The sequence below is a fragment of the Larus michahellis genome, chromosome 17 (assembly GCF_964199755.1).
Source record: "Larus michahellis chromosome 17, bLarMic1.1, whole genome shotgun sequence".
Lineage (NCBI taxonomy): Eukaryota > Metazoa > Chordata > Aves > Charadriiformes > Laridae > Larus > Larus michahellis.
Genome location: NC_133912.1, coordinates 2,866,378 through 2,873,775, shown reverse-complemented (window position 1 = coordinate 2,873,775; position 7,398 = coordinate 2,866,378). Strand labels below are relative to the sequence as shown.

At 56.2% G+C, this 7,398-nt stretch overlaps 1 protein-coding gene across 8 annotated transcripts in view; it reads left to right on the top strand.

Moving 5' to 3' along the window:
* Window positions 1-4,464: 4,464 nt before the first annotated feature.
* ZBTB44 (zinc finger and BTB domain containing 44) overlaps window positions 4,465-7,398 on the top strand; it is a 47,505-nt gene continuing 44,571 nt past the window's right edge. For 7 of the 8 annotated variants that reach the window (XR_012583984.1, XR_012583983.1, XR_012583985.1 and 4 more), the window contains exon 1: window positions 4,546-4,723. The gene's annotated coding sequence lies outside the window, so the exon portion shown is untranslated. Of the gene's footprint in view, window positions 4,724-7,398 lie in introns of all 8 variants that reach the window. The other variant, XM_074560843.1, reaches the window with a different exon arrangement.

Below are 7,398 nucleotides of genomic sequence, written 5' to 3'. Positions count from 1 at the left end.
GTTACTGCTGGATACTCCGCATAAATCTGAATTTATTGTCCCCTGACAGAAGTGACCGCAGTGTCCCAGCAAGGTCACAACAGCACCTGGTGCTCCAGCCATGAATCCTTCCTTATTCCTGATGGAAACATCCTTCCTGACTCCTCCTAGGACCATAATGTCCCTTTTCTGCCATTATCCTCTGCTCGGCTCATCCATCCCGGTCTTACAACCCCTCTGATCTTTTAGATCCCCCTTTTAGATCCCTCTTTCTCCACACAGATTGAATCCATAGCGGTTGAATTCATCCTCGGTGGCCCAAGCAAGGGATCTGATTCCCAGAGCTCCTGGAAAAATGGCATTTCAGAGGAGCTGCTGCAATTCAGAGCATCTTAGAAAACAGGATCCTCTCCTGTTTGGAGGAAACTGCCCACTTCAGCCTCCTCTCCCACCAAGCAGGATGCTTTAACCCCCGGGATTGTGCTTGCCGAGGACCAGGGTCTGGGAAAGTTTTCTGGGTTCCTAGGAGTGGACATAAACCTCAAATCCAGAAAATTAGGGGTTGCCACAGAGAGAAATCAGCAGGATTGAGCTAAAGCGAATTAACCGAACCCCAAGCTGGCGAATGGAGGGGAGATGCCTCTTGTAACACCGGTGGGGAATTAAGGAGTGGGCAGCGAGTCCTCGAGGGTGGGAGCAAAGGGGTTTTCCCTCTGGAGGTGCTGAGGGCAGGGCAGGGAGAGGAAGGCTGTGCAGGGAAGGTGTCGTTTGCTTTCCGTGTTAATGGATGCATCCTGCCAGGAGCAGGAAAGCGGGCTCATAGCAGCACGGGATCTGCTCTGAGAGCCGCTGAAGCGAAGGAAAAACTATCCCACAGGCTGCGAAAAGAGGGTGGAACAGCCTCCAGGCAGGAATTGCACGTTCTGGTTGCTTGGGGCGAGCAAGGGAGAGATTTGAGGATCAAAGCGAGAAGCCAGGCACGAGGGATGGACAGGAGACGTAGCTGAGTGTCTTCTGGTGGAATGGGAAACGATGATTTCTGTTTAGGCAGACGAGGAGGGCTTTCAGGGGACGGCACAGCCTCCTGCCGCATCCATCGTGCTGCAGACGGGACCCCCTTCCTTGCAGCAAGCCCCAGAGGCGATGCAGGACCGCTCTGCCAAGCAACCCCGGCTCCGGCAGCTCGTATCCGATTTACAAGCCGAAGGTGGGTGCTAGGAGTCACCCTTTGAAAGCTTTCTCCTCATTTTCCCACCGGTGTTTTACACCCACCAAATTCCAGCCGGTTCAACCAAGGGACTCCCCCGGTCCCTACAGGTCCCTATAAATAAGCAATAGATGCACAGACCAGATTTACCACTGGGTTACTCAGGGTTTATGTCGGTGTTGCTCCATCTATGTCCACGATTTGAGGCCGCAATGCTGTAAAAATCATGTAGGAGCAAACCCCCTGAACCAGAAGCCGGTATTTCGGCGACTCATTGCAACGCCTCTGGCTGAGAAACTCCTAACTCCGCAGCAGGAGCAGACAGCAATAAAGGATGACCCGGTAGCTTAGGAAACCCGAGCAGGCATAAATCAATACAGCTCCCTCCCGGATTTACTCCAGCAACCGCCGTGGCTCTGGGAATGGCTGGAGAACCTCTTCAGGTGTGGAGGTCTAATAAATTGTTATTAATAAAACAGCTGCTTCTGCTGGAGTGGGAAGAAATTCGTATCGGAGGCAGGCTGGGGAGGCTGGCGCGCTCCCCTGCGGGATGTGCGGAGCGCTCCGTATCCCAAACCTACCCAAACGCCCCACCGTTAATTAGAAACCTAGCAAGCCACGCAGAGGTGGTGGCCAGGAGGCAGGTGTGCTGTCACGGGAAGTTGTAAGGAAAAGGGAGAAAGAGGAAGAGATGAAATAAAAGGCACTTATTTCTTTTAGCAGGGATGGGTTTGAATCACCGAAGACATGATTTTTTGGGGGGAAATCAATGCACGTGTGCGGGCCAGCTCCTGTCGCCATCTGCAAGGCAGCTTGCTTTCCCATCGGGAAAATGCCAGCAATTCAGGGGAAAATCCAACCTCCGGACACTGATTTGCACTGGCCAAGCACCCCGCGGGATGCCAGGACATCCCAGCCAGGAACCTGCAGCCCTACCGCTCACCTGGCACTGGGGCCGTGCTTAATTCTTGGGGTGTTTAGGTGTAATGAATGAATTCCTTAAAAAAAAAGTCAAGGTGGTGCTTCATTGTGCAGTTTTAGGGCTTATTTCCAGGCCGTCCATAGGAAGTTTCAACGCTTTACTTGGAGGATTTTGTTATTTTGCCGAAGCACGGCGAGGACGGAGGCCACACTGAGTTTTACCATCTTCCAGACGTGAATTTGGGTGGTTTGGACCCAATTTCCCTCCCGTGCAAAGCCCATGACCTGCTCAGAGCAAGTCTCAAGCAGGACACGGCTGTTGGTTGACTAAAACCACTCAATTTACAACAGTTTCGCCATCAAACACCCCCAGTTCCACACTTTTCGGAGCAGCATTTTGAAGGTGAGGGATGGCAGCTTAATTTTTTTTATTAATCCGCTGTGATTCAGGAGTTGCCACGGATCGCCAGGAGCAGATTCTTCCTTAATCAAAGTCTTATTAAAGTGGAAACAACCCCTGCACATGCTCAACCTGCCGAAATTGGTGCAATTTTTCCCTTTTTTGCAGAAGAAGAGATTGCGGGGGGGGGGGCTGTCGTGCACCAGGGTTGCGATACAGCTCCCCGCAAATAAAAAGCTAATGTAAGAGGAAGTGAAAGGAGAATTAAGCAGCAGAGATTCCAACCCTGGAGATTTCTCTCCCCAATTTTCCAAGAAAACATCTCAAACTGTCCCAGGTCCCATCTAAAATGTGGTAAAAAAATTACGATGGCGTTTTCCAAGGGGCCGGTTCTAAAATTTTTCTTACTGCTGATGAACATTTTTGGACCGTGGCCTTTCAATCTGTTTCCTGCTTCAATTTAGCGAGTGCTCCGTGTGAAAAAAAAAAAAAAAAAAACCACCCAAAAAAAAACAACAAAAAAGCCCACCCCACTGTAAAACAAGCCACGGAGGAAACGGTTGCGCTAACCGCGTTAAATTAAGATGTGCTTAACCCCAGTTAGCCCGGATTTGGACCCAGTTACTGGGGTAGATTAATTAGAGATTCTTAAGTCTAAACTTGATTGGGATGGATGAAAACTGGAGAGCAGTTTGCACCGTCCTGGGCACCGGGGGTGCATGCACCGGGGCACCGGGGGGGGGTGGAATGCACAGTCCTGAGCACCGGGGCGGCAGGTACCGGGGCATCAGGGGTTGGGATGCACGGTCCTGGCCCCGGGGGTGCACTGGAGCACCGGGGAAGGGGAGCATACACGGTCCTGGGCACCGGGGGTGCACGTCCCGGAGCACCGAGGCGTAGGATGCAGGGTGCTGGCTCCGGGGGTGCAAGTACCGGAGCACCGGGGGGTGGAATGTACAGTGCTGGCTCCCCGGGCCTGGGATGCATGGTGCTGCCCCCGGGGATGCACCGGGGGAGGCGGAATGTGCACGGTGCCGGCTCTGGGGCTGCAAACACCGGGGCACCGGGGGGTGGGATGCACGGTGCTGGCCCCGGGGTTGCACTGGAGCACCGGGGAAGGAGGACATACGCGGTCCTGAGCACCGGGGGTGTAGTCGTCGGAGCACCGGAATACACGGTGTTGTCGCCGGGGCTGCACGTCCTGCAGCGCCGGGGGGGTGGGATGCACGGTGCTGTCCCCGGGGGTGATTGCACCGGAGCGCTGGGCGGGTGGGATGCACGGTTCTGGTCTGGGGTGTGCACCGGAGCACCGGGGAGTGGGATCCACAGTGCTGGCCCCGGGGGTGCACACACCGGGGCACCGCGGGGGGGTGGGATGCACGGTGCTGTCCTGGGAGTGTTACCGGGGGAGGGAGGGGGCGCACGGTGTGCACGGTGCTGGCTCCGGGTGTACACACACCGGGGCACCGGAGGGGGTGGAATGCACGGTGCTGTCCCGGGGGTGCACGCACCGGGGCAGCGGGGCGTGGGATGCACGGTGCTGTCCCCGGGAGCCACGTTCCGGGGCATCGCGGGGGTGGGATGCTCCGGATGCCCCCCCGGCTCGGTAGGATGCCCGTCCCGCCGCATCCCTGTCCCGGGGGGAAGGGGCCGGGGTGGGGGGTAGGGGGGGTGGGGGTGGGTAGGACCACGCACTGCCGGTCCCGCCGCCGTCCCGCCGCCCCGCACTGCGCATGCGCCCCCCTCCGCCCGGCCCCGCCCCTCCCCTCCCCTCCCCTCCCCGCCGGCCCCGCCCCCTGCCGCCGCGGTGCATTCTGGGACACAAACAAAGTGCCCGGCGCGGCGCGGCGGGGCGCGCGCGGTAGCTCGGACCGCCGGGAATCCCCCCCCCCCTCCCTCTTCCCTCACCCCCCCGCCCCCCCCCCCCTTCCCCGCCTCCTCCGCCCCGCCCCTCCCTGCGAGCCGCTCAGCGCGCGCGCCCCCACCTCTCGCGGGGGGGCTCGCGCGCGGCCCCCCCCAGCCCCCCCCCCGCCCGCCCGCCTTCCCCTCACCTCAGGGGGGAGGCGGCGGCGGCCTCTTCCTCCTCCTCCTCCTCATCGTCCGCCTCCGCCGCCGCCTCCCCGCCCGCCGTCATGGCCCAGGCAAGGCCCCGGCGCGGCCCCAGATAGGGGGGGGGGGCTCGGCCTCCCGCCCACGCCGGGCCCAGCCGACCGCAGGTAAGCGCGGGCCTGATGAGGAGGAGGAGGCGGTGGCGGCGGGTCGGGGGCGGGGGGGGGTCCGGCCGTTAGGGCCGTTGGTTCCCCTCAGGGGCGGGAGGGCTTTGAGTGCTGCACCCCCCGGTCCGTCGCCCTCTTTCTCCCCGCCCCGGGGTCGTGTCGCCCCCGGGTATCCCGGGCCACTGCGTGGTGGTGGAAGGGTGTATGTGTGTGTTTATCCCGCCCCAGGCCCGTTGTGCGCGGTGTTTGCGCGGATCCCGAGGGAGCTGCGCTGGCCGTGGAAGGCCCTGGGTGCGCTGGGCTGCCCGGGCACACGCAAACATGTAGTTTTCTGGAGGGAGGGGGGGGCGGAGGGGGAAGGGGGAGTTGTGTTGCCTTCTGCATCCCAGCGGGATACCTGCCGCCTCTCTTTATCCACTGCAGGCTTATGGGAGGAAAAGAGGGATTCCCGCAAAGCTCGCTGTCCCTTTGTTGTAGTTGGTTTTTTTCCCTACAACACCCCTTTCTGCATATTCTTTACTGCCCATCTGCCAGGGTCTGCTGTGCTCCCTCTGCTTGCACCCATGGCCACGCACGAGGAGGATATCGTAGTGCTCATCTGCCAAGATCTGTTGCATGTTTCTCTGCTCTCCTTCCATGTATTTGGGTTTATTTTTCTATATACAAACATAAACATTGGCAGATGCTGGGGGGGTATAGTCTGCCTCTTGCTTGCCAAGAGCCTATTGCCTCCTTTCGTACACACAGGGCAAGAGTACCGCGGCCTTCCAAAATCTGCTGTACTTCTTTCCACACACAGGTGTGCTGGGGAATTCCTCCGTGCTTGACCACCACAGCCTCTTAAATACGTGCACCCCAGAAGGCTTCTTCCTGCCTACAAAAAGCTGCTGAGGTTTTTTTCCACCCAAATAGGCATGCAGTCATTTTCTACTAACTCCTAAGGGACAACTCCTCCAGCCCATCTCCTGTTTGTGCTGTGGAGGTTGTTCTGCCCACTGATGAGAGAGAGTCTGTCTCCTACACATATCACACACACCAGGGTTATCCCACTGACTCCCTGCCAAAAGCCGGTGGGTGCATCCTGCCTTGTGTGTGTTTGCACACCTCGGGAAAGGTGCAGGCAGCATTTCACTGCTAGCCTTGGGCAGGCAAGCAGGCATTTCTCCTAAGGGCTTCCAGGGAGAAGGTTTCCACTGTTTGTCCTTTCATGTCTTACGTGTTCCCACAGACACCCAGCGGCAGCTGTTTCGGTGCCTGCCCCCAGACCATAGTACTTCCTTGCTACACGTGCCAGAGAGGTCACCCGTTCTTACCCATTTCTTATCTCTTCTTGGCTGCGCTTCATGGCTGCCTGTTACATCTTTCATGACTGAGACTTGCAACCCTTTTTCTTCATGTGCCCTGCTGATACTGCAGTGCGATACGGTCAGGTTAAGCCTGCCTTGTTTTTTGCTTTGACTTTTGGTTTTTCTTTGCTGAGAAGTCTGCCAGAGTAAAAAGAAGTAGTCTGCGTACTTCCTAAGTATCTGCAGATCCCAGGTTGGAAACCACAGGACTAGAATTTGTTCAGATTCTCTTTTCCAGTCATAGACATAATTTGTCCAGCCCAGGATCTATTCTGAAGTTTCTAGAAGTCTTCTGCTTTCATAATTATCCTCATGTGAGGTCCTTGGTTTGCTGTACCCACGTGGGGAATTTCTCAGGTTTCCCACTTATGTGTATGTCCCTGCTTTCTCTCTGTACTTCTGCCTGACACAAGGCTTTTCCTTTTCCCCTTTTTTAATTTTTATTTTATTTATCCTTGGGGTGTCTAGTATACTTAGCTTTTACTTAGGTGGAGGTCACCCAGTTCACCTGCCGAGTTGATTCCCGGCTTCTAGCTGCGTGTTTTTGTAGTCTAGGTGACGTGTTGTTTGTCATGTGTGGGGCACGCCTGCGGCACTGCTCCGTGGACCCTGCAAGGTGACACTGAGTAGGAACAGCTTTTGTGCAGGCAGGTCGCAGGCTGGGGTCTAGGAGTCTTTTAGGGGATTTCAAGTGCGATGTGCTTTTCCTCTGCTGCTGAGGTCTCTCACCGCTGCTTGACGTCTCTGTGTAACGCAGATCCAAGGTGTGATGCACCTGGAGACGTTGCCTGGGTTTAAGTGCATCTATTTAGGGAGATAGAGCTGAACAAGTGTTAACCTGCTAGCTTAGACACAGCTCTACCAGTATAAATGCCTCCATTGATGTAAAACTGTTTATACCAGACACCAGTTACAATGCTGTAAGTGTCTCTCCCTAGGGACTACTTCTATTTAAACAGCTGTTTTTAATCCAAAACTTTAATTGGTGCGAACACTCCAAGCAGCCCCTTTCCAGGGGAAGGGAATTTCCAGCCCTACTTTAGTCTCCCCAGGTGGATGTTGCACGGACGCTGACTTGTCAGGAGGGAGGATCGCGCTCGCTTTCCCACACAGGTTTCGCGCTGGTTTTGTTTACAGGCTGAGAGAATTCCTCCTCTTGTGACTGTGAGGTTTGGAGAGGGGGGAGTGTCCTTATGTATTTCTTCTGTAATACGTAAGAGAAGTAGTCAGCAAGTGAAACTGAACCCTTGCCATGTTTGTTGCAACAGGAGGTTAATCATAAACTCTGGCAACTTTTAAAAGGGGTGGTTTCGTTCTGTGGTGTCTGTA